Source organism: Bufo bufo, chromosome 3 (genome assembly GCF_905171765.1).
Source record: "Bufo bufo chromosome 3, aBufBuf1.1, whole genome shotgun sequence".
NCBI lineage: Eukaryota > Metazoa > Chordata > Amphibia > Anura > Bufonidae > Bufo > Bufo bufo.
This window is the reverse complement of record NC_053391.1, coordinates 548,396,850-548,423,990: the sequence shown is the minus strand read 5'-3', so window position 1 is coordinate 548,423,990 and position 27,141 is coordinate 548,396,850. Positions and strand designations below refer to the sequence as shown.

At 42.7% G+C, this 27,141-nt stretch overlaps 1 long non-coding RNA gene across 1 annotated transcript; it reads left to right on the top strand.

The window, feature by feature from the left end:
* Positions 1-1,198: 1,198 nt before the first annotated feature.
* On the top strand, positions 1,199-6,736 carry LOC120993528. Its single transcript, XR_005777299.1, has 3 exons — positions 1,199-1,339; positions 4,402-4,404; positions 6,726-6,736. It is a non-coding gene; the product is annotated as an uncharacterized LOC120993528 (long non-coding RNA).
* Positions 6,737-27,141: the final 20,405 nt, after the last annotated feature.

The window sequence follows — 27,141 nt, the reverse complement described above, 5'->3', positions numbered from 1 at the left end:
CTAGAAGTCAATGAGGGAGATTTATCAAACTTTTAAAGTAGAACTGGCTATGTTGCCCATAGCAACCAATCAGATTCCACCTTTCATTTTTCACAACTCTTTTAGAAAATGAAAGGTGGTTGCTATGGGCAACTAAGCCACTTCTACTTTACACCAGTTTGATGAATCTCCCTCAATGTTCGACCCTTTAAATAGGCCTTGAGACACGACTCGGATATTAAATAATCCAGCACCTCATCTGCAGACAGCTGTTTCTGGGTGATTGACCCTCATCAGTGCAGAGCAGAGAGTACTGGCTTAACTAGGTGAGAGGCCCAAGTCAGGATTTGGGGGGGGGGGGGTACTATCTCTCCAGTACTCTCTGCTCTGCACTGATGAGGAGCAATCCCCCCGAAACAGCTGTCTGCAGATGAGATGCTGGCTTATTTAATATCGAGGCCTATTTAAAGGGTCGAACATTGACTTACAGGATAGCTGTCTTACATCTGGTGGCATTAGAGGCAGAGCTTGTTAAGCGCTCATTTGCATCCCTTTCTTCCCAGAATTCCAGAGGAGCATTGATGGCCTATAAGTCTCTTCACGCTGATTAAGGCACTCTCTCCCCAAGGAGAGAGAGTACCCCCAAAAAATCGGGATATGCCTACACATCTTTACACATACATCGCAGGTATGTGATTGAAAAATATATAACGTCCGATAATGGGTATACAGTGTGAAAAACTGTATGGAGCCAAAAATATTAACTCTACAAATGATTGTCATTTTGAAGCCCAGAAAATCTGGATTGTGTTTCAGAATCCTCTTGATATCTGAAAGCGTGCCGAAACGCTTGTTCATCAGGTAACTGAATCGTTTGTGTAGACTCTACCAAGAAACGAGCCTATATGGGGAAGAGCGTTGGCATTAGCGATCGCTCCTCCCCATACTCTGAAGGAGATCACTTAATGTAAATGCAGCGGTCTCCTCCACCAGCGAGCAGCAGATTGTTGGGAAGGAACGCTGCAGATATTGTTTGTGATGTTCTCCGTGAGTTCATCCAGAGGATGTGGATTGTTAGCGGACACTTTCCGTTTTAAGTTTCCCCACAGATAAAAATCGCATGTGGCCAAGTCTGGGGAATGTGGTGGCCATAACCCCTTGCCCACAGTTCGCTCCTCCGTAAACCGTCCAGTGAGTTATGTGAGGTGCGGCATGTTGCCCCATTTTGTTGGAAAAAGCAGGGCATTTTTTCTTCTGCGGCATCACTGGTGAAGAGCTGTAAGCAGCATCATCCAATATAATCTGAAGTGCCCAAAGATGCAGAGACGTGAACGGGGACCACTTTCAGCATCTTTTGTGGGTAATTAAAAAAAATATATTAAAAATGTACTTGCTCGTTCATCTTGGGCCACAATGTATTTATACTGTATGCTGCAGGGGTACGGTGTTCTTTTGCTGCTATATGTGTAGATGTACGTGTGCAGGGTATTTTGTGGGTTCTGTATATGCTATGTATATATTCATTTTGGTGCATTTATGTTGGTGCTTTGTGTATTGTACAGTTATTGTACCTATGCTGTATAAGTTATTTGTGTGTGTTCTATAGGTGCTGTATGAGTATCATCCAGCGGTTTTATAGGTATTGTATACAGTAGTGTGGTTCTTCTGTGGGTGCATTATGTGTACTCCATAGATGTTAAATAGGTGCTGTTTGGGTGTTTTTATGGGTATTTTGTGGATGCTGATTTGATGTATTGAGAGCAAGTATGTGTCCAAACAGGCTGCTATGCAATCTGGGTCAGCTCTGCAGGGTATTATTATTGGCCTTCCAAGCTTTTGACATTATTGGTCACCATGTTGTGGATAATGTCCTAAGTGATGGTTATGTCACTGGCTCCATGATGTAATACTAATATTTTCCTATGCACTGCAGAGACATGAACAATCACATACTCCTCTGAGTAATACCATTGTGGGTTACATCTTCATACATGAGGCTCAATCACCCTGACCACTTCTATCATTTATATCATTATCAGATGGCATCTAACTAGTACAATGTCAGGCATGATAAAGCTATTATTACACTGGCCAATTGTTAGCCAGATCATAGGTAACGAGCGTTCCTACAAGCAATGATCTGGCAGTGTAAGGCTACATGCACACTACCGTATGTGTTTTGCGTTCCGCAAATTGCTGATCAGCCAAAAAAAACAAACGGATGCCACCCTTTTTTTTTTTTTTTGCGGATCCATGGTAACATTGCCAAAAACGGACAGGAATAGGACATGTTATATTTTTTTGCGTGGCTACGGAATAGACATGCGGATGCGGATAGCACACAGTGTGCTGTCCTCATTTTTTGCGGACCCATTGAAATTAATAGGTCTGCATCCTATCCGCAAAAAAAAAAAACGGAAAGGACACGGAAACAAAATACATTCGTGTGCATGAGGGCTAACACTGCCGCTGATTACTCGTTCATCGGGCAATCCAGATTTGGAAGCATCATCGCTTGCCGGCGGTAGATCATGCTGTCTAATCATGATCTGCTGCCTGCAAAAAACTAGTCAGTAGGGGGCAAGCAATGGCATTAGCGATCGCTCCTTCCCATACTGTGGAGTTGATCACTGCATGTAATAGCAGTTGTCTCCTCCACTAATGAGCAGGCGATTGCCACAAAATCTGCTAGTGTAATACTAACTTAAAGGAAACCTGTCACCTGGATTTTGTGTATAGAGCTGAGGACATGGGTTGCTAGATGGCCGCTAGCACATCCACAATACCCAGTCCCCATAGCTCTGTGTGCTTTTATTGTGTGAAAAAAACAAAAAACGATTTGATACATATGCAAATTAACCTGAGATGAGTCTTGTATGTGAGATGAGTCAGGGACAGGACTTATCTCAGGTTAATTTGCATATGTATCAAATCTTTGTTTTTTTTACACAATAAAAGCACACAGAGCTATGGGGACTGGGTATTGCGGATGTGCTAGCGGCCATCTAGCAACCCATGTCCTCAGCTCTATACACACAATCCCGGTGACAGGTTCCCTTTAAGATCTTCTTAGCAGACTGGTTTCCTATGGACATTAATGACCCATTTGCTAATTAGCCTCTTTCCTTGTATCAATGACACTCCAGGTTGAAATGCGTCAAATGACCCTTGTTCGTAGCATTCAGTTTACTAAATTGCACCGGAAATATAAAATGTAGATTACGATTCTTTTCTATGGGCAAAAGGTTGTGACTTGCTAGTATTCAAGCCCTGAGTTCTGCATTCTTCTGAGCTTATAAACACTCATTTAAGCTGAATTCTTTATTTATTCATATTTATTCGAATTTAGCTTATAGTGTTTGTGAGCTTTCAGGAAGCCAGGCATAAAGGTAACAGACGGAGCCATCAGACAACTCCTCTGACAGATTTCATTATGAAGAAAACGAAGCTGCCTGCACATATGCATGGTTAAAATTGGAAAAAAATAGGTGTGATGCAATGGTGAAAGAAATAAAAAAAAAAAAAACTTTTAACCACGAATTTAGTTCCACATGAAAATATGGTAAATGTTATGTTAGAATATAGATATTTGTAATAGAATTGGTCAGTTGCTTTTGAATGACTCTATGGCTTGACCTGGATTGCACACTACAACTGAGCTCTGCAGATTTTTACTTTTCATGTAGCCACTAGAGGTCACTATTCTAATGTTTTTATTAGGCCTGTCTCACATGACTGTAATATGGCAGGAACAAGCACCTACAATGTGGCTGTATTACTACCGTCTGTAAATGATCAACAGGTTATTATAATAAAATCGAGAAAATCGTATAAGATGGGCAATGACTGTTTGTTGACCAAGTTAGTGAAATGATTCACTCTATAGATAGGTAACATTGACTGAATAGGAGGGTAGGGATAAAGAGTTGTCTTTGGGACTCTATAAATGCCATATTGCAGTTATTTAGGAATACAATGGACTATCCGATTATATAACGTTTTTGGAGAAAAACTAGGAATGTTTTGTTTTTATATGAGAAATAGGCTGTTTTAAATTTACTTTATTTATAGTGGGAGGGGAGTGTCCCTTTTTTGACCCCCTCCCTCTATATAAATAGAACACCCAAAAGAGGGAGTCACAATCGCCCCTGATGAAGCTTTCTTGGCGAAACCTGGGTCGGGCAGTCTTGTGAATATGGACGTGTACTGACGATTGTTCAAAGCCTGTAGATTTTATACTTTTGTGAGTATAATAAAAAAAAGTGTTATTTTTTGGAAAATTGGTGGGTCTTCACTATGTGCTGCAAACTCTAAAATCCAGACGGGTCGTTGTTGATCAAGACTACTCCTTAGTGGAACTCGGACGTTCGGCTGCACTGGAAGAGATTGCTGCATCTTCCCATACACATTGGATAACTACAGCTTGTACTTGGCAGCGCGACCACCTGTTTTGATTGAACTGTTTTGATGTGAATTGAGCCCACTTCACACTGGGGTCTACGACGCCATTGGAGATCTGAATAAAGCAGGGGTGACTTATTGATTTTTAATTTGTTTTTATATTGGTATTTATTGACCATCCAGTGCCTGTGCTGCTTGCTGGACAACAAGTGCATTTAAATCTGACACGGTGTGCACTCTCTTCTTGAATCATTTAAATGGAGATGAGCTGCAGTACCAGAAACTGCCTGTGAATGGCACTGTTTGTAGGGAAAAAGCAGACCTTATTTTGATACTCTAGTCTAAACCACTTTGCATTTTACTTAATTTGTAACTGTCTATAAAAAGCAGCCTGATTTATACATGTTTCCATAGCATCAAATGGTGCACAGTCACCTACATCAATATGAGACATGATTCATTCTGATAAAACATTTTGGCAGTTCTGCTACATCTTCCAATCCTTCTGTACTTGCATTATTTAGGGAAAAAGCAATTTGGCTGAGTCATGTCAAAAGACCATGTAATATCATATGAATGGATATCTGTGCAGAGAACCAATGATATAAATATTGTACATGGAAGCAGAGATTTGTTAATAAAAGAAATGAACAAATCTATTCTAAAAACAATAACCTTTTATATGAATTTCTTAAAAAATTTAGATTCTAGCAAATCTAAAACTTTGCGATTCGTTTTTGGGGATGATCTCTCAAAAAGGCGGCCATCATTTTATAGGTCAGAAGACAGAAGAAGGCATCTGCCAGCAAAAAGAGATAATTTTAACAGGGTAGTTAACAGCAAACCTCACTCTCACACAGGGGATAAGAGCGCTCTACATTCCGCGGAGTCGTGGAATTCTATCCAATGACTCAAAGTTTTAGTGAATCTTTTTTCAGTGTGTCTCAATGACTAGGTAAGATCTTCCATTCTCATGGTCTCCTGGACTTTGTTGATCCACATCGCTATAGTGGGAGCAGATGGTTGCCTCCATAGACATGGGATGCAAGCTCTCGCAGCATTCACCAGGTGCCTTACACAGATCTGTTCTAGGTAGAAAGCGGAATCTCGCACTGATGGAGCAGGAAGAAAGCAGGCGTCTTGGGGAGGGTATATGAGGTGAATTTCGATGTAATCAACCACACTGAATCCCAGAAACTCGTAAGATGAGGACAGTTCCAGAACGTGTGTAAGATAGTGCCTCTCGCGGAGCCACATCGCCAACATAAAGGCGAGATTGCCGGGAAAATGGAGTTAAGTCTAGTAGGAACCCTATACCAACGGGACATGAGTTTGAATCCAGCTTCTTGGACACTGCTGGCAATAGATGTTTTGTGAATGCATGTATATAATCTTAATCGTTGTTCCTGGGAGAGCGTGATATCTAGATCAGCTTCCCACTGAGTGATATAGTTGGGAGGAGGTTGGTCAGGTGGGGTGAGTAGCAGGTTGTACATTCGAGAGAGGGTACGTCTTGTCACACCAGATTGGTCACAAAGAGACTTAAATTCTGTCTGGTCACGGGTATACGCCGCCGCCGGAGGAAGTGTGGCCATGAAATGTGTAAGTTGTCGTGACTGGCAAGGGTTGATTGTAGGGGTTTCAGCCATTTCCGAGATCTGCTGAGGGGTAAGCTACAAATTCGAGGCGATCAGATGATGGGCCCTGAATTTGTTGCAATTCAACAGATCACGAAAGGGTCCGCGTTCCATCCCAGGGGGAAATTGGGGTTAAACAGGTGGTTTCTTAACCCTTTCATGACCAAGGGTCATTGATGCCCCAGTGTCCAGGTCAAAATGTACAAATCTGACATGCGTCACTTTATGTGGTAATAGCTTTGGAACACTTTTCATTTATTCAAGCCATTCTGAGATTTTCTGACCCATTGTACTTCATGATAGTCATAAATTTGAGTCAATATATTTCACCTTTTATTTATGAAAAAAGCCCAAATTTACCAAAAATATTGAAAAATTCTCAATTTTCAAAATTTCAATTTCTCTGCTTATAAAACCGAAAGTCATACCTAATAAAATATTTATTACTTAACATTCCCCATATGTATACTTTTATGTTGGCATCATTTTGGAAATGTAATTTTATTTTTTTAGGACGTTAGAAGTTTAGAAGCAATTCTTAAAATTTTTAAGAAAATTTCCAAAACCCACTTTTTAAGGACCAGTTCAGGTCTGAAGTCACTTTGTGGGGCTTACACAGTAGAAACCCCCCTTAAATAACCCCATTGTAGAAACTACACCCCTCAAGTTACTCAAAACTGATTTTTACAAACTTTGTTAACCCTTTAGGTTGTTTATTATATACAGTGGAGGAAATAATTATTTGACCCCTCACTGATTTTGTAAGTTTGTCCAATGACAAAGAAATGAAAAGTCTCAGAACAGTATCATTTCAATGGTAGGTTTATTGTAACAGTGGCAGATAGCACATCAAAAGGAAAATCGGAAAAATAACTTTAAATAAAAGATAGCAACTGATTTGCATTTCATTGAGTGAAATAAGTATTTGAACCCCTACCAACCATTAAGAGTTCTGGCTCCCACAGAGTGGTTAGACACTTCTACTCAATTAGTCACCCTCATTAAGGACACCTGTCTTAACTAGTCACCTGTATAAAAGACACCTGTCCACAGAATCAATCAATCAAGCAGACTCCAAACTCTCCAACATGGGAAAGACCAAAGAGCTGTCCAAGGATGTCAGAGACAAAATTGTAGACCTGCACAAGGCTGGAATGGGCTACAAAACCATTAGCAAGAAGCTGGGAGAGAAGGTGACAACTGTTGGTGCGATTGTTCGAAAATGGAAGGAGCACAAAATGACCATCAATCGACCTCGCTCTGGGGCTCCACGCAAGATCTCACCTCGTGGGGTGTCAATGGTTCTGAGAAAGGTGAAAAAGCATCCTAGAACTACACGGGAGGAGTTAGTTAATGACCTCAAATTAGCAGGGACCACAGTCACCAAGAAAACCATTGGAAACACATTACACCGCAATGGATTAAAATCCTGCAGGGCTCGCAAGGTCCCCCTGCTCAGGAAGGCACATGTGCAGGCCCGTCTGAAGTTTGCCAATGAACACCTGAATGATTCAGAGAGTGACTGGGAGAAGGTGCTGTGGTCTGATGAGACCAAAATAGAGCTCTTTGGCATTAACTCAACTCGCTGTGTTTGGAGGAAGAAAAATGCTGCCTATGACCCCCAAAACACCGTCCCCACCGTCAAGCATGGGGGTGGAAACATTTTGCTTTGGGGGTGTTTTTCTGCTAAGGGCACAGGACAACTTATTCGCATAAACGGAAAAATGGACGGAGCCATGTATCGTGAAATCCTGAGCGACAACCTCCTTCCCTCTGCCAGGAAACTGAAAATGGGTCGTGGATGGGTGTTCCAGCACGACAATGACCCAAAAAATACAGCAAAGGCAACAAAGGAGTGGCTCAAGAAGAAGCACATTAAGGTCATGGAGTGGCCTAGTCAGTCTCCGGACCTTAATCCAATCGAAAACCTATGGAGGGAGCTCAAGCTCAGAGTTGCACAGAGACAGCCTCGAAACCTTAGGGATTTAGAGATGATCTGCAAAGAGGAGTGGACCAACATTCCTCCTAAAATGTGCGCAAACTTGGTCATCAATTACAAGAAACGTTTGACCTCTGTGCTTGCAAACAAGGGTTTTTCCACCAAGTATTAAGTCTTTTTTTGTTAGAGGGTTCAAATACTTATTTCACTCAATGAAATGCAAATCAGTTGCTATCTTTTATTTAAAGTTATTTTTTCGATTTTCCTTTTGATGTGCTATCTGCCACTGTTACAATAAACCTACCATTGAAATGATACTGTTCTGAGACTTTTCATTTCTTTGTCATTGGACAAACTTACAAAATCAGTGAGGGGTCAAATAATTATTTCCGCCACTGTACATGCATCCACAAGAATTAAAGGAAAATGGAGATTACATTTCTAAATTTCACTTTTTTGGCAGATTTTCCATTTTATTAAATTTTTTTCTTTAATACATTGAGGGTTAACAGCCAGACAAAACTCAATATTTATTACCCTGATTCCGCGGTTTACAGAAACACCCCACATGTGGTCGTAAACTGATGTAAGGGCGCACGGCAGGGTGCAGAAGAAAAGGAGCCCCGTATTGTTTTTGGAAGGCAGATTTTGCTGGACTGGTTTTAGATGCCATGTCCCATTTAAAGCCCCCCTGATGCACCCATACAGTAGAAACTCCCAAAAAGTGACCCTATTTTGGAAACTAGGGGATAAGGTGCCAGTTTTATTGGTACTATTTTGGGGTACATATGATTTTTAATTGCTCTATATTACGTTTTTTGTGAGGCAAGGTAACCGAAAATGGCTGTTTTGGCACCATTTTTTATTTTTTTTGTTTTTTTTACAAGATTCATCTGACCGGGTAGATCCGGTGTCATTTGTATAGAGCAGGTTGTTACGGACGCAGTGATATCAAATATGTTTACTTTGTTTGTTTTAGTTTTACATAATAAAGCATTTTTGAAAAATAAATTATGTTTGTGTCCATTTTCTGAACGCCATATGTTTTTTATTTTTCTGCCGATCGTCTTGTGCAGGGGCTCGTTTTTTGCAGAAAGAGTTGAGGTTTTTATTGGTACCATTTTTGGGTACATAGGATTTTTTGATCATTCATTATTACACTTTATGGGGCAAGGTGACCAAAAAATTGGCTGTTTTGGAATAGTTTTTATTTATTTTTACAGCGTTTATCTGAGGGGGTTAGTTCATGTGACAGTTTTATAGAGCAGATCGTTACGGACGTGGCGATACCTAATATGTCTACTTTTTCTTATTTATTTAAGTTTTACACAATTAGCATTTTTGAAACCAAAAAAATGATGTTTTAGTGTCTCCATAGTCTGAGAGCCATAGCTTTTTTTTTTTTTTGGGCGATTGTCTTAAATAGGGTATCATTTTTTGCGGGATGAGGTGATGTTTTGGTACTACTTTTTGATCGATTGGTGTTGCACTTTTTGTGATGTAAGGTGAAAAAAATTGCTTTTTGGCACGGTTTTTATTTTTTTACGGTGTTCACCTGAGGCGTTAGGTCATGTGATATTTTTATCGAGCATGTTACGGACGCGCCAATACCTAATATGTACACTTTAACACAATAATAGCATATTTGAAATAAAAAACATGATGTTTTAGTGTCTCCATGTTCTGAGAGCTATAGTGTTTTTATTTTTTGAGCGATTTTCTTATGTAGGGTCTAATTTTTTTTGCGGGATGAGGTGACTGTTTTATTGGTACCATTTTGTGGGACATACACCTTTTTGAACGCTCGGTGTTGCACTTTTTGTGGTGTAAGGTGACAAAAATGGCTTTTTTTTGACAGTTTATATTTTTTATGGTGTTTATCGAACGGGGTTGATCATGTGATATAGTTATAAAGACTGTCGTTACGGACGCGGTGATACCTAATATGTGTAGTTTTTTTTCCCCTCATTTTTTTATAGAAAAAGGCAATTTATTTTTTCAAATTACTTATTTATTTTTACTTTTATTTCACTTTTTTTTTTTTTTTATTATATCCCACTTGGATCTTGAAGATCCAGTGGGGCTGATGGCTGTACTATACTTTGCAATGCTTTTGCTTTGCAAAGTATAATACTATCAAATGTCCTGTAGATGGCAACACCGGGCGCTGCCATCACAGCGCGGCAGCCCCGATGGTTGAGAAAGGGAGCCCCCTCCCTCTATTAACCCCATGGATGCCGCTACCACGGCATCTAAAGGGTTACAGCAGAGTGTCAGCATACAGCTGACACTCGCTGCTGATGTCGGCAGCTCAGGAATGGAGCCGCCGACATCAAATAAAGCAGGGGGAATGCATCGGGGGCAGGGGGAACAGATGGGGGCACGGCATGTAAGGGTGCAGAAGAAAAGGAGCCCCGTATTGTTTTTGGAAGGCAGCAGGAGGGGGCACATTTGGGGGCAGGATGCATGCTTGGGGGGACCGCATCAGGGGTACAATACATGGATGGGGGGGTGGGGACCGCATCGGAGGCAGGGCTCACAGGAGGGGTGGGGGGGTTGGAGGCGCACAGGAAGGGGGCAAAGATCGGGGGGCTTCATTACACATTACCTGATTTCAGGCTCTGATCTGCAGAACGCAGATCAGAGTCTGGAACAGGCACTTTTTCACTGCCGCAATCTGATTGGTTAGTCTGTGCAGACTAACCAATCGGATCGATTGCCGGCAAGGGACCACTCTGGTCCCTTGCCGGCATTACTGAACTGTGTGCTGTCCGTGACAGCAGCAGGGCAGGGGAAGAAGCTTTAATCCAAGCGATTTGCAGCGCTTGGATTAAAGAGCTGTCTAACGTCTATACACGTGCTAGCTGCACGGGGCATGTGTAATTAGCACGTATATAGACTGATTGCAGTCGGGAAGGGGTTAACACTGATACTATGCATTTACCCATAGCCATATACACATCCACTTTCAAAGTTGGCAGCGCATAGCTCATGTACGGATTTGCGTGTAGTGAGCTGTCTTGGTCGGTATATATGGTATCCTATGGGCTGTTGCTGTCATGGACGCCACACTACAGTGGAGCAGTTTACCACCAAAATGAACCAGGGGGCTGCCAGAAAAAAAAAAACAGGTCAGCGAACCCTACTGCGTATGAGGCTCTGAAGCAGACAGATGGTCACTGCATCTCTGTTAACAAAGTTGCATCAGCAGAAAAGGCTTACATTTTTGTGACAATATTGGAATTGGATCTTCACTGATTGGCAAAGGGTTGCCTTCTCCGATGAGCCACAATTTCGAATGGATGGACGTTGGCATGTCTAAAGAGAAACATTAGAGAAGAACAAGCTGGTGGTGGCAGCATTATGTCTGAGGTGTGTTTTTCTGGGTCCACTCATCCATGTGGAAGACACTCCCAACCGATTCTTGGATGAATCCATCCTTGCAGATCACGAAGATCCATACATGCTGATCGTCTTCCCTAGAGGGGATGGGATCTTCCAACAAGACAATGTAAAATGTCTCAAGGCCAGAAATGTCTGACATTGGTTGTAAGAACAAGACCAAGACTCCCTAATTCCCCAGACCTGAACCCTCCAGCAGCTGTGGGAGGCACTGCAGTCAGCATGGCTCCAGTTACCTGTGACAACCTACCAGGACCTTATTGAGTCACTCCCAGCCTGTCTAGCTGCTGTCTGTGCTGCACACAGAGGTTACTCTGGATATTAGCTGGTGGTCATAATAATGTGAGTTGACTGTATGTCACTGTCACTTTGACATTACTAATGCTGTCTTGGTGTTAAAGAGATTGAAAAGGGTTGGGTGCAGTCCATGGAGATCGCAGAGTGTTTGAAGGGAGGCTGGGGGGGTGGTCTGATCTGAGGCTGATGGAGTTTGAGGGGTCTGATCTGTCATCTGATGAAGCATGGGGGTTTGATGAGGATTGGGGTATGACGAGGGACTGATCTGAGGTCTGATGAAGAAATGGGGTCTGATTTGGGGGTCTACTCTGAGGTCTGATGGAAAATATTTTTCTTATTTTTTTTTCTCCTCCAAATCCTAGGTGTGTCTTATAGTCCAAAAAATATGGTAAATTTATTTAGTCTTCTGAAGAGGTGTCTAAGAGGTACATGATTAACATATATAAATGGTCTATACAAGAAATATGGTGAAAAGCTGTTCAATGTAAAATCCCCTCAAAAGTCAAGGGGGCACTGCCTCCACCTGGAGAAGAAAAAGCTCAGTCTCTAGAGCAGGGGTGCACAACCTGCGGCCCCCAGAGCCAAGATTTGCGGCCCCCGTCCTCCTGGACAGAAACACAGCTGATCGTAAATCAGCTGTGTATCTGCCAGCAGCGCCGCACGATGGATCATTACAGCTCCTGCCCCTGCACTGTAGCAGGAGCAGGACGGGTCGTCGGCTGTCAGTGACAGCGGGGGAGCCGAGGAAAAGGCAGAAGCAGTTATCAGCGCTTCTGCCTTCTCCTCACACAGGTGAGCACTATGTAGGGTAGACCCGGCTTGGGGGCAGAGGAGCGCAGAGCTGCAGGGTTAGGAGACCTGATCAGCTATGCCTGTGTTCAATGCCCCCACCGCAGGCTGGTTTCCCCTGTAACTGGGGCTCCTTTGAATGCTCCAGTTACAGTGGAAATAGTGCATAAAAAAAAGTCTGTGTCCCCAAAGGTCTTTCAGTGACCTCTTAGGGAAAAATTATGTGGAAAAAATATATTAAATAAGTTAAAAAAAATATTTAAAAAAATATAATAAATCACAAATAAAAGAAAAAATAAAATAAAATATGATGTGGCAAAAAAATAGAAAATTATATTAAAAAAATACAAATAAAAGGAAAAAAGGAAAAGTTGCTAAGTAAAAGAGTGTTCACTGCCCCCTAACAGTCTTTTTATGATCCCTTGTCATTATGTGGCAAAAATATATATAAGAAAAATAGAAAATAAAAAAAATAATAAATAATAAAATTCAAGTGCAAAATAGTAGAGTGTTCATTGTCCCCCAACAGTCTTTTTATGACCTCTTGGAGGAGATATTATGTGGCAAAAATATATTTAAATAATATAATAAACCAATTATAAAAAAAAGAATACAATAAAATATTATTAAAATACAAATAAAACTAATAAATAAAAAGGAAACAGTGAAAAATTTACAAAAAGTGTCAATGTCCCCCAAAGGTCTTTTTATGAACTCTTGGGGGATATTATTTGTAGCAGAAATATATTAAAAATTAAGTTAAAAAAGATAAAAAATTAATAAAATACATAAAAGAAAAAACACCCACACCAACCGAAACCGTTGCCATTATCGCCCCATTCATGTGAAACCGTTCGAACCACCAGGTGCCCAAAAACACAAAAAAAAGTGTATTTTCAGGCCTGATTATTAAAGTATTAACCAATAAGCCCTTTACCCACTAGAAAGAGAAAGTGCTTACTGGTTATTGCAGGGCGTCTGTAACTGGCAGGAGGTGGTAATAACCAGGGAGCACGGCCTCTGCAGTGAGGGAAATCACTGATTTATGAACAAGTTCCTGCAGCGTGGCCCCTGAACCAGAAGATGCATACTTACCTGCTCCATGCCCCAGCTGCCTCCGTCTTCCGGTTCCTGCACTGTTACATCTGTCCGTGCATGACCATTGTCACATACACCACTCCAGTCAATGACTGGCTGCAGCAGTGACACGCTGCTTGTGACCACATCACCGCTGAAGCCAGTGATTGGCTGCAGAGGTACATGTGACCATGGCCATGCACTGACAGGTGTAATCAGCATTGGGAGCAGGTAAGTATAACTCTTCGGTTTCAGGGGCCATGCTGCAAGAACTTGTTAAAAATTCATATTTACTGGGAAATCCCTTTAAGCCAGGGTGGATTAGCCATAGATCTCACAGGGAAATTTCCCGGGCGGCCGTCTGGGCCCTCCTCACGGCCAACCAGTGAGTTTTTGGGGATGTATTTTGTGCTTATGGGGGCAGTATTGTGTGATGAACTGTGGGGCGGTATAATGTGCCACAATATGGTATTGCTGGCCCGGACTTCCATCAATTTGTACCCGACTACAAAACGGGGCCACTGTTAGTATTTTTCTTGGGCCAGCAGCGAGATATTCAGGTCAATTACTGGAAATAAGTCTTCATAGGGACACTCACTCATGATAATTGCAGTATAATCGTGCCGCACATCTCTCTGTGTTATTAGGAATGTGCTACTCATAGTCAATGTAACTCAGTGCTTCTTAATTATTTTCTGTCATGCCCCCCTAGAAAGAAGAAAACATTTCGCGCCCCCCCGCGCGACTGTAAATAGTATCATTTTTCGGGGGCCGGGGGCTCCCTTTCTCCAGCCGTAGAGTTGCTAGGCAACCGACGCCGTTTGTGGATGACGGACACTTATGGGGGGATCTGTGGATGACGGACACTTATGGGGGGGATCTGTGGATGACGGACACTTATGGGGGGATCTGTGGATGACGGACACTTATGGGGGGGATCTGTGGATGACGGACACTTATGGGGGGGATCTGTGGATGACGGACACTTATGGGGGGGATCTGTGGATGACGGACACACACTTATGGGGGGATCTGTGGATGACGGACACTTATGGGGGGATCTGTGGATGACGGACACTTATGGGGGGATCTGTGGATGACGGACACTTATGGGGGGGATCTGTGGCTGGCACTGTTACAGGGGGATCTGTGGCTGGCACTGTTATATATGTGCCATCCACAGACCCACCACCCCATAACAGTGCCATCCACAGTGCCCCCCCAGCCCATAACAGTGCCATCCACAGACCCTCCCCCCACCCCATAACAGTGCCATCCACAGACCCCCCCATTGCCATTCCAGTACAGTTATAGAATGTGTAAAATTAATAATGATTCTATTCATGAGGCCCCCTCTGTAGTAGAACATTTAATATATCCATCCTACTCACAGGGCTGTTATCGTAATCCAGGCCGGCCGGGCAGACGAGCGGCAGCGTCACTGACTGACGTCACGTGCCTGCGCCGCCTGCTTCATTCATAAAGTATGCCGGGCAGGCACGTGACGTCAGTCAGTGACGCTGCCGCTCGTCTGCCCGGCCGGCCTGGATTACGATAACAGCCCTGTGAGTAGGATGGATATATTGAATGTTCTACTACAGAGGGGGCCTCATGAATAGAGTCATTATTAATTTTACACATATATTAGTATACCGGAGGGAGCGGTGGGGCGGGGCTATAGTACAGTGACCGCACCCCCACCGTTATTGCCGGCCCCCAGCTCCAGGCCCTGAACTAGCCCCCCTTTACGGAGCCTGGCGTGCCCCACTATTTGAGAAGCACTGATGTAACTAAATGAAGGAGGAATGACTGTTATAACGATCATCCCCCCCAGTCACTTTACATCGGCCTGTGTACATTGTGGCCCCTTGAAATAGAGCAATGTGACAATGCGGCCCTCAGACCAAAAAAGGTTGTGCACCCCTGCTCTAGAGGCTTCAAAGAACTGTGAATATGTGGAAAATCTACCTCAGGACATGGTCACAGCAGGAACAGTGGACAGTTTTAAAATGGACTTAAATGAAATCCTAAAATGTAATAACATTAATGCTTATGTATGTGTGTAGAAGTACAGGGTGCTATCAATGTGCCCTGTTTTGACTGGAATATTTCTTTAACCACCTCAGAATGAAGTCAATTTTAGCCAAAATGTCTAATTTTTTTTGAGCATTCCAAGATTTTTAGGTTGATATATCTATACCTTCCTTGCATTTTGCAAGAAGACTTATGACTTTGCTGTCGCCCATGATCTAAGTACTCATCATATAATCTCTCTAACCTCCACCAATATTGAGATTTCTGAGTTAAAGGGCATTCATTTGGAAAACTGGAGAATAGTGAATCACAATCCTTGTTATTTAGATTGTGCCTACAACTAATCCTCAGTGTCAGAAGTATAATTTCCTAAATCAAATCCTATACCTGAGCTCTCCACCGGACATCCAATGGTTTTACTTTACAATCTATCTACATTATATGACAGCGATGCACAAAAAAGCAAGAGAACCCTGCAGAAATAGAATATACGGATTAGAAATTGTACTTATGATATTTTAACTATATAAATATAAGGTTCTGAGCACAATAGCACACAATGTAGTCAAGATAAAAGCTCATCTGCACTGGCACCATACACTAAAATGACGCCCCTCTCCTTGGGTCTAGGCCTCCAGATGAACTCTGGGAAAGTAAAATCCAGCTATATTCTGTTTCTAATTTAAAATAGCCTACGTGGCAAGACAAAAATGAAGGCAGCCACATAGATTATATGATATCATTCTGTGGTGGGAGAGGTTTGTTAGTATGACTGGATCATTGTACATTTTAGACTATTGTAGACTGAACCTTCATGGCACAAAATGATCATGTATACATTTATCTATAGATTATTCTGTATTCGGCTTTAGAAAAAGGCCTCTGCTAGTCCGGTTGATAAAGGTCAGTGATGTACCTATAGAGGATGCATTTAGACTTTAGCAAATGAATATGACTGTAGAGCACAAGACAAGATACTCTTCAGTACTGTTATGATCAGCCAGAGTATATGTAACTGATACAAGGCCAGGACTCCAGTAAAAACAATGTGGATCATTATGTAATCCACAGTAATGAATGGCAAGTTTACCTATAGCAGTTTACTACATTCCACAATACTTCCCAAACATTGCTCTTAAAGGAGTTTTCCGAGACTTTATTTAAATTTTTTACTGATGACCTATCTTTTGGACCCCCGCTGATCAGCTGTTTGAGAAGGCAAACTACATGACAAAGTAACGTGGTCTCAAAAAGCAGAAAATGCAAGGTATGACGTGGTGCGCGGGCTCCAGTATGTCCTTTATATAAGGATATATTGGCTAAAGTCTCATTTTAACGTCAGTGTGAGGGTTTAGTCAGATTTTGTTGATTGCATCCACCACAGTAGTGCACCTATTCGTGTAAATGTTTGAGAAGGCACCAGCATTCCTGTAAGCACTGCGGCCTTCTCTCAGTTCTCCAAGCACAGCCCTGTACATTGTATAGTGGCAGTGTTAGTATCACAGCTCACCCCAATTCACTTCAATGGGGCTGAGTTGCACCTAGGTCATGTGACGAATGAACATGACATCACATGGCCTAAGCAAAGCTGCGAATGAGCATCGGTGCCTTCTCAAACAGCTGATCAGCGGGAGTCCTGTGTGTCAGACCTCCAATGATCAGATAGTAATGACCTATCCAGAGGATAGGTCATAAGTTAAAATATCTGTGAAAACCCTTTTAAAGGGGTTACATAGACCCCCTTCATTCATCCCAACTTCTAAATTCATAGAAGTATATAGTTATATATCTCTCTCTTGACAGTGGAGAAGGAAGGTGTGGGGGGAACTGCATACTAGAAGTATCTCTGGAACTGTATCCAGGGGAGAAAAGGGTTGACATGAGCTAATTGCAATGCATCCTGAGAAATGCAGGTACTTGATGAGCTTCTACCCACCCACAGAAAGGAAAGTCCTCCAGATGAGGCTTCATGAACATGACCATATTTTTAATCAACATGCTAGCCACATTTTTTGCAGCTAACACAGTGACCTATTAATTTCTATGGGGACATGCTTACATCCATATTTTTTGGGGATCTGAAAAGACCTTCCGTAAATTACATAACATGTCTTATTCTGGTCTGTACTGTGCATGAGAATAACCCTTTCTATTGATGGCAGTGAGAAAAATGCAGAGTGCATGTGGAAAGTATCTGTGGTTGGCAGACCAAAATACGGACACTGGTCAATATACTCTTTTGGTTCTGAGTTAAAATTGTGTTAAGAGCCATCCATTATGGTTTCATTTGGTTTGAACAATCGCCACCATCGCTTCATCGTTGATATTTTATAATGAAACCATTATAACGTAATTATTTCATAACGCAATATTGTAGAGGGTGGCCCACGAAAAAGTAGCCCGCCTCCAGCTTTAGTATGACAAGATGAACGAGCAAGTGGATTGTTTTTTTAAATTACCCATAAGTCACAAAAGATGCTGTCCCCGTTCATGTCTATGCATCTTTGGGCGCTTCAGATTATGTTGGCTGGTACTGCTTGTAGCTCTTCACCAGTGATGCGGCAGAAGAAAAAATGTCTTGCTTTTTCCAACAAGATGGAGTAACATGCCGCACCTCAGGGAAATCACTGGACGGGTTCATAAACCGTTTACAGAGGAGCGAATTGTGGGCAAGGGGCTATGGCCACCACGTTCCCCAGACTTCTCCACATTTTTATCTGTGGGGAAACTAAACAGAAAGTGTCCGCTAACAATCCACATCCCCTGGATGAACTCAAGGAGAACATCACAAGTAGTATCAGCCACATAATCCGACCTCCCCAAAGATGCAGAGACCTGAACGAGCACCACTTTCAGCATCTTTTATGATTTGTGGGTAATTTAAAGAAAACAATTCACTTGCTCGTTCATCTTGTCATACTAAAGCTGGAGGCGGGCTACTTTTCCGTGTACAATATAGGGCCGCTGACTTTCTAAAATGTGTAAATGCTTGACACTGAGACCACGGTTTGCCAGGATTGGATAATATCATGGCCAAATGGTGAATTCACTATTCCACAACAACACATAGTTGGTTCTAAACTTTTCTCCCTTAGAGCTCTTCATAAACATATGTAATAGTGACCTTGATCTGGCACTGGCTATATCACTTTTGAGTACATGAGGCCAATTAAATGTTAAAGAGGACCTTTCACCCATTATGACAATGTGAACTAAGTATACAGACATGGAGAGCGGCGCCCGGGGATCTCACTGCACTTACTATTATCCCTGGGCGCCGCTCCGTTCTCCTGCTATGCTCTCCGGTATCTCCGCTCACTAAGTTATAGTAGGCGGAGATTTCAGTCAGTAAGTTATGGTAGGCGGAGTAAGCCCTTGTTCTGCTGTAGCGCTGGCCAATCGCAGCGCAGAGCTCACAGCCTGGGAGGTTCTTTTCTCCCAGGCTGTGAGCTCTGCAATGCGATTGGCCAGCGCTACAGCAGAACAAGGGCAGACTCCGCCTACCATAACTTTGTGAGCGATGATACCGGAGGGCATAGCGGGAGAACAGAGCGGCACCCGGGGATAATAGTAAGTGCAGTGAGATCCCCGAGTGCCGCTCTACATGTCTGTATACTTAGTTCACATTGTCATAATGGGTGAAAGGTCCTCTAAGTATAGATCTTTGTATGAAATATGTTGTTGACCTGATTTGCATTTCCCTCATGTTTACCGAGTGTGATTTGGCCTGTTGCTGCTAGCTGTTGTTCACATTGTAAGGTAGCTTATTCAAATCTTTCCAATCCACCACATTCCAAAAGGCCAATTTCTTGCTTAGCGGGTCAACAGGCTGATAACAGCTTTGAGGAGGATCTTGAGATTGGTGTATGACCTTTGCTAATAAGTGTGTTAACTCCATTGCATGAATTCCTCACTTAACACCTCAGTGAGACGTGAAGAACCTCATTACTTCTTACAGTTTGAAAAGATTCTTGAGCTATAAAGATTGTGGACCGTAGTCAGACCCCAGGAGGAAGGTTCAAATGGTTTTTTGAGCCAAAATACAATTTAAATAAAATAATTGAATACAAAACTAAACCGTATTACTTATTTATAATCAGCACAGAGTAGTATCATAGTGACAGCATAAGGCCTCTTTCACACGGGCGAGAATTCAGTGCGGGTGCAATGTGTGAGGTGAACGCATTGCACCCGCACTGAATCCGGACCCATTCACTCCAATGGGGCTGTCCCCATGAGCAGTGATTGTCGCGCATCCCTTATGCATTGCGTGAAAATCGCAGCATGCTCTATATTGTTCGTATTTCCCGCAATGCAGGCCCCATAGAAGTGAATAGGAACGGCGTGAAAATCACAAGCTTCCGTAAGCAAGTGCGGATATGGTGCGATCTTCACGCATGGTTGCTAGGTGACGATCGGGCTGGGGACCCGATCTTTATTATTTTCCCTTATAACATAGTTATAAGGGAAAATAATAGCATTTTGGATGGAGGGGTTAAAAAAAAATAATAATAATTAAAGGGACACTGACAGGCCGTTAGAGCATATAAAGTGACATATATTCTTCTATTGGTCTTAATATGCTTAATTAAACTATACCATTATCACCCCTCGCTGCCTTTCCGTTACTTATAAAAAGTCTTTTTATCAATATGCAAATTACCTTATTTTGTGCCCAAGGGGCTGTCCCTCATTCAGTTCTGTGCCCAGCCGCGCCCCAACTGCCTTCTCCTAGTGCCGCCCAGCTCATTAGTATTCACTGCACTGGGCGGCTTTTTTTTTTCTTCCGACGCAGTGAAATCCCACGCATGCCCAGTACTATCTTCTACTGGAGCGGGAGGGTGTCGGGGACCTTATCCGGCGCAGGCACGAAGCGACAAGATGAAGCTGATGCCAGGAACATGGGCACTGGGCATGCGCGGGATTTCGCCGTGTCGGGAGAAAAAAAAGCCGCCCAGTGCAGTGAATATTAATGAGCTGGGCGGCACTAGGAGAAGGCAGTTGGGGCGCGGCTGGGCACAGAACTGAATGAGGGACAGCCCCTTGGGCACAAAGTAAGGTAATTTGCATATTGATAAAAACACTTTTTATAAGTACCGGAAAGGCAGCGAGGGGTGATAATGGTATAGTTTAATTAAGCATATTAAGACCAATAAAAGAATATGTCATTTTATATGCTCTAACGGCCTGTCTGTGTCTCTTTAAACTCACCTCATCCACTTGTTTGCGCAGCCCGGCTTGTCTTCTTTCTTCTTCTTTGAGGACCTGGGAGGAAAAGGACCTTTGGTGACGTCACTGCGCTCATCACATGGTCCATCACCATGGTGATGAGCGCAGTGACGTCACCAAAGGTAATTTTCCTCCCAGGTCCTCAAAGAAGAAGAAAGAAGACAAGCCGGGCTGCGCAAACAAGTGGATGAGGTGAGATTAATTTTTTATTTTTTTTTAACCGCTCCATTCCTAATTTACTTAGCATTCTGTATTAAGAATGCTATTATTTTCCCTTATAACCATGTTCTAAGGGAAAATAATAAAATCTACTCAACACCGATCCCAAACCCGAACTTCTGTGAAGAACCGATTTTTCTCACGCGCGTGCAAAATGCATTAAAACGCTTTGCACTAGCGTGGAAATATAGCGTATTTTCCCGCAACGCCCGTGTGAAACAACCTAACAGAGGACACAACCATAACTCCTTCCTGATGGAACAATTTTCCATTTTTGTGTTTTCGTATTTCACTCCCTGCCTTCCTGGAGCCATAACTTTATTTTTTATTTATTTTTTTTTTTTTTTTTTTTTTTTTCCATTCACATAGCTGTATGAGAAGTTTTTTTTAGTTTTTTTTGTTGGGGAAGAAGTTGTACTTTCTAATGGCACCATTTAATATTGCATAGGATGCAGTGGGAAACTGGAAAAAAATTCCAAATGGGGTGGAATTGGAAAACAAACTGCAATTCCGCTACAGTTTTATAGGTTTTGTTTTTACGGCGTTTACAATGCGGTAAAACTGACATGTTCTCTTCATTCTCCAGGTCAGTACGATTATGCTGATATCACATTTGTATAGTTTTTCTTGCATTTTAATACTGAAAAAAAAAACTTGAAAAAATTTATTTTTTCTTTTCATTGCCATATTATCCTCATAACTTCTTTATAGTTATGGCTATGGAGCTGTGTGGGGGCTCATTTTTTGCGAGATCTCTAGTTTTTATTTTGGGGTGTGTATGACTTTTTAATCATTTTTTTTGGTAGGTGAAGTGATGAAAAAACAGCAAATTGGCAATTTTTTTCCATTACGCCATTAACCGTATGAGAAGTTTTTTATATTTTAATAGTACGGGCATTTTCGCACATGGCAATGCCCATGATGTTTTTTTTTTTATTGTTTCTTTTGATTTTAGAGAAAGGGGGGCAATTTTTTTTAATCTTTTTTTTTTTTTCAACTTTTTTTTTTTTCCTTACTTTGTTTAGTTCACCAAGTGGACCCCCGCATGCAATTTGTATAGAGTAATGGAATTTTCTCCATTATCCTATACATAGATCGCTATATTACAATTCAGTGCTGCCACCTGCTGGCCTGAATTGTAATATACAAGTAACGAACCTAGAAACCTAGTACAGGCTCTGGCTCATTACTCTCATTGAACACCTTCCCTGATCTCCTCCCAGAGCACGGGAAAAGAGCGCTTCCGGGTTTTAGGCCTCTCAGATGCTGTGGTCAAATTTGAAACCGCAGTCACTCGGTTGCTATGGTGCCCGCTCCACTCCGGAGCGGTCGTCATCTTAAAGACTCAAAATCCGCAGTACTATTATGGTGGATGTCAGGAAGGGGTTAAAGACCACCTGTCAGCGTGATTAATCTGCCTAGTTCAAATTAAGCCCAGATCTCAGGAGCAGGGACAGCATACGTCCGCACCTCCAAAAAATAGAACATGTTCTATTTTTTTGCGGTGCAGAGGCACGGACAGAAACACCACTTGAAGCACTCCATAGTGCTTCTGTAGGGTTTCATGCCTCCATTCCGCACAGCAGATCCGGATTGCGGACCCATTCAAGTGATGCGGGGAGCACACGGCTGGTGCCCGCATATTGCAGACCCGCTGTTTGCAGGCCGCAATTAGGCCACGGCCGGGCAACTGCTGTGTGCATGAGGCCGAATGCTGGAACGTGGAGATGAAGTGGTGCTCCCATAGGCTAGGCCCGCCATACTGTACTACTAACCCCTCCATCCACACCTACATACAGGGTAATACAGCGCCACATACCTCTTACATCCAGTGACGTGTCTTTGATGTAGATGTTCTCTTTCCTCATCTTCTCCTTTCAGACCTTTAGACCAGACCACCATTTTTCAGCCATTTCTCGTCTCTGCAGTTTGACAAACAAAATCTTAGTTTACTACTTTTCCATCATCCTCCCATCTTCTGGACAAATCATCCTACCACCCCCAATACTGTGCCGCTGTGCTCCCCAATACTATACTGCAGAAACAGATAAACCCCTGATAATAGTAGTACAATGCAGATAGTGCCCTTCAATAATTATTGGCACACAGTGCCCTAAAATAACTGCGCCCATCAAATAGTGCCCCTGACACTAATAGTGTAAACATAACGTCCCCCAAAAATAATTGCGGTAAGCTGATACTGTGCCAAGGTGCCCCCACAGTAATAGTGCTCCCAAAAGTCCCACCAATAGGAATAATTCTCTGCTAGAGCACACATGGTAGTAATAGTGCTCCTACAGTGCCGCCAATATGTCCCCACTGTGCCCCAGAAGTAATAATGCTCCCATAGTGCCCATACTAGTAATCATGTTCCACATAGACCCCCAGTAGTAATCAAGCCCATCATAATGCCCCCCAGTAGTAATAATTCTCCTGATAATGTGCCAGGGCAAAAAATACCCCCTTTTAATGCCCCTAGTTGACCTAATGTCCCCATAGTGCCCCCATAATGTGCCAGTATAAAATACCCCATATATAGTGCCCCGAGTAAATGCCCCATAGTGCTTCTCTCCCCCCTTCTTCCTAGTGCCCCCCCATAATGTACCAGTATAGAATGCCCCATATATAGTGCCCCAGTAGATGCCCTCAGTGTCCACCATAGATGAGCCCATAGTACTCCTCTCTCCCCTTCCCCATAGTACCCACCATAATGTGCTCCAGTATAAAATACCCCTATACAGAGCCCCCATATAAAATACCCCTTCTTTGTGGCTTCAGTAGATGCCCCAAATAATATGCCAGTAAAGTGCCCCTATAGTTCCACCCAATAATGTGCCAGTAAAGTGCCCCTATAGTTCCACCCAATAATGTGCCATTAACAAGTGCCCCATAGATGCCCCCAATCATGTGCCAGTAACAGGTGCCCCCATAGATTCCCCCCAATCATGTGCCAGTAACAGGTGCCCCCCAATCATGTGCCAGTAGTAGTACCATATAAAAAAATAAACACTTATACTTACCTCCATCAGGCTGGCAGCCATGTGATGCAGGCCTCTTCCGGCCTGTGTCCCACGCTTTATGGCTCAGGCGGCGCAATGACGTCATTGTGCCGCCTGCATCGGCCTCTGATAGGGGAACGGGGAAGAGAGATGCCTCTCCCTCCCCTGCCCCACCGCAGCACTTCCATCTGTATCGCTGTCCTGAGGACGGCGATACAGATGACTATGGAGATGAGGGCTTCCACAATGGAAGTGCTCATCTCCCTGTGCCCTCTTGCCACCCCCCATGTCATCAGTGGCCAGCCTTGGGCCCCCCAGGAGCAACTGGGCTCGGAGCAGCTGCCCCTTTTGCCCCGCATTAAAGACGGCCCTGTGGGGAAGCAGAGGCAGATGTACTGAACATATACTGATACTGTACAGTCGTGGCCAAAAGTTTTGAGAATGACACAAATATTAGTTTTCACAAAGTTTGCTGCTAAACTGCTTTTAGATCTTTGTTTCAGTTGTTTCTGTGATGTAGTGAAATATAATTACACGCACTTCATACGTTTCAAAGGCTTATATCGACAATTACATGACATTTATGCAAAGAGTCAGTATTTGCAGTGTTGGCCCTTCTTTTTCAGGACCTCTGCAATTCGACTGGGCATGCTCTCAATCAACTTCTGGGCCAATTCCTGACTGATAGCAACCCATTCTTTCATAATCACTTCTTGGAGTTTGTCAGAATTAGTGGGTTTTTGTTTGTCCACCCGCCTCTTGAGGATTGACCACAAGTTCTCAATGGGATTAAGATCTCGGGAGTTTCCAGGCCATGGACCCAAAATGTCAACATTTTGGTCCCCGAGCCACTTAGTTATCACTTTTGCCTTATGGCACGGTGCTCCATCGTGCTGGAAAATGCATTGTTCTTCACCAAACTGTTGTTGGATTGTTGGAAGAAGTTGCTGTTGGAGGGTGTTTTGGTACCATTCTTTATTCATGGCTGTGTTTTTGGGCAAAATTGTGAGTGAGCCCACTCCCTTGGATGAGAAGCAACCCCACACATGAATTGTTTTAGGATGCTTTACTGTTGGCATGACACAGGACTGATGGTAGCGCTCACCTTTTCTTCTCCGGACAAGCCTTTTTCCAGATGCCCCAAACAATCGGAAAGAGGCTTCATCGGAGAATATGACTTTGCCCAAGTCCTCAGCAGTCCATTCACCATACTTTCTGCAGAAGATCAATCTGTCCCTGATGTTTTTTTTTGGAGAGAAGTGGCTTCTTTGCTGGCCTTCTTGAAACCAGGCCATCTTCCAAAAGTCTTCGCCTCACTGTGCGTGCAGATGCGCTCACACCTGCCTGCTGCCATTCCTGAGCAAGCTCTGCACTGGTGGCACTCCGATCCCGCAGCTGAATCCTCTTTAGGAGACGATCCTGGCGCTTGTTGGACTTTCTTGGACGCCCTCAAGCCTTCTTAACAAGAATTGAACCTCTTTCCTTGAAGTTCTTGATGATCCTATAAATTGTTGATTGAGGTGCAATCTTAGTAGCCACAATATCCTTGCCTGTAAAGCCATTTTTATGCAACGCAATGATGGCTTCATGCGTTTCTTTGCAGGTCACCATAGTTAACAATGGAAGAACAATGATTTCAAGCATCACCCTCCTTTTAACATGTCAAGTCTGCCATTTTAACCCAATCAGCCTGACATAATGATCTCCAGCCTTGTGCTCGTCAACATTCTCACCTGAGTTAACAAGACGATTACTGAAATGATCTCAGCAGGTCCTTTAATGACAGCAATGAAATGCAGTGGAAAGTTTTTTTTGGGATTAAGTTAATTTTCATGGCAAAGAAGGACTATGCAATTAATCTGATCACTCTTCATAACATTCTGGAGTATATGCAAATTGCTATTATAAAAACTTAAGCAGCAACTTTTCCAATTTCCAATATTTATGTAATTCTCAAAACTTTTGGCGACGACTGTACACTGTGGCACAGTGTGAGATTAAAGGGCCGAGCGAGATGTCTGGTCCTGTCAATAAAGTTGAGGGTGTGGAGTGACTCAAGTGTAGAAAGGAGAAAGTCTGGTGCTTTGAGGGCCCTGGACCTGCCTCTGTGCACCGAATACCTAATATACATATTTAAAACGTTATTTTTCTCAGGAACTGTGCAACGGAGGAACATACTGTAAATTAAGTATTGGTTTAATCAGCAGGATCAACTCTATTAGTGTCTAGTTGAATGGGATTGGTCCTGCTGAAAGATGCTCTTTAAATATACACCTCCTCTTCTAAACTGACAGATCGCCTTGTTTAGTTAAAGGGGTTGTGCAGCACTAAGATATTGATGACCTATCCTCAGGATATCAGATTGATGGGGGTCCTACTCACGGCACCCCCATGATCAGCTGCTTGAAAGGGTACTGCTTCTGCTTCAAAATTACCTGCGCGTCTTCTCCTTTGTAGAGGCAGCGCAGATGTAATTACACTGTGCCGCTACCGCCGCAAAGGAGACGAAGCACAGTTAATTTTGAAGTGGAAACAGCTTTTCATAAACGCCACTGCCACTGATCGGTGGGGTGTCGGGAGTCAGGCCCCTGCCAATCTGATATTGATTAGCTATCCTGAAGATAGTTCATCAATATCTTAGAGCTGCACAACTCCTTTAAATGGAATGTATCACAAGAAAGTAACATATTATTTAAAGAAGATTTTTTAGTATAAACATATTTTTGGTGATAAATATTTTAGTTTTCACACCAGCCATTTCAGCAGATACTACAAGACCCACAAAGTTCTCCCATAGTCAGAGAGCGGTCTACAAACTCCAGTTTCCTATGAACTTGTGGCTGCTATAAAGCAGATATTTGAACAGCTGTGAGCAGACGCTTTGCGCTGTAAATAGAACAAATTTATAAAGAAATAAATACAAATAATATTACAGATTATAGTTATCAGATTTCTGGAGAAGAGTTGCTGTTCCAGAAATTATTCTGATTGCCTGATTGGAGTCGGGAAGGAATTTTTTTCCCCTAAAATGAGGAAACTTGGTTTCTACCTCAGTTTTTTTTTTTTTCCTTTCTCTGGATCAACTTGCAGGATAACAGGCCGAACTGGATGGACAGATGTCCTTTTTAGCCTTACAAAC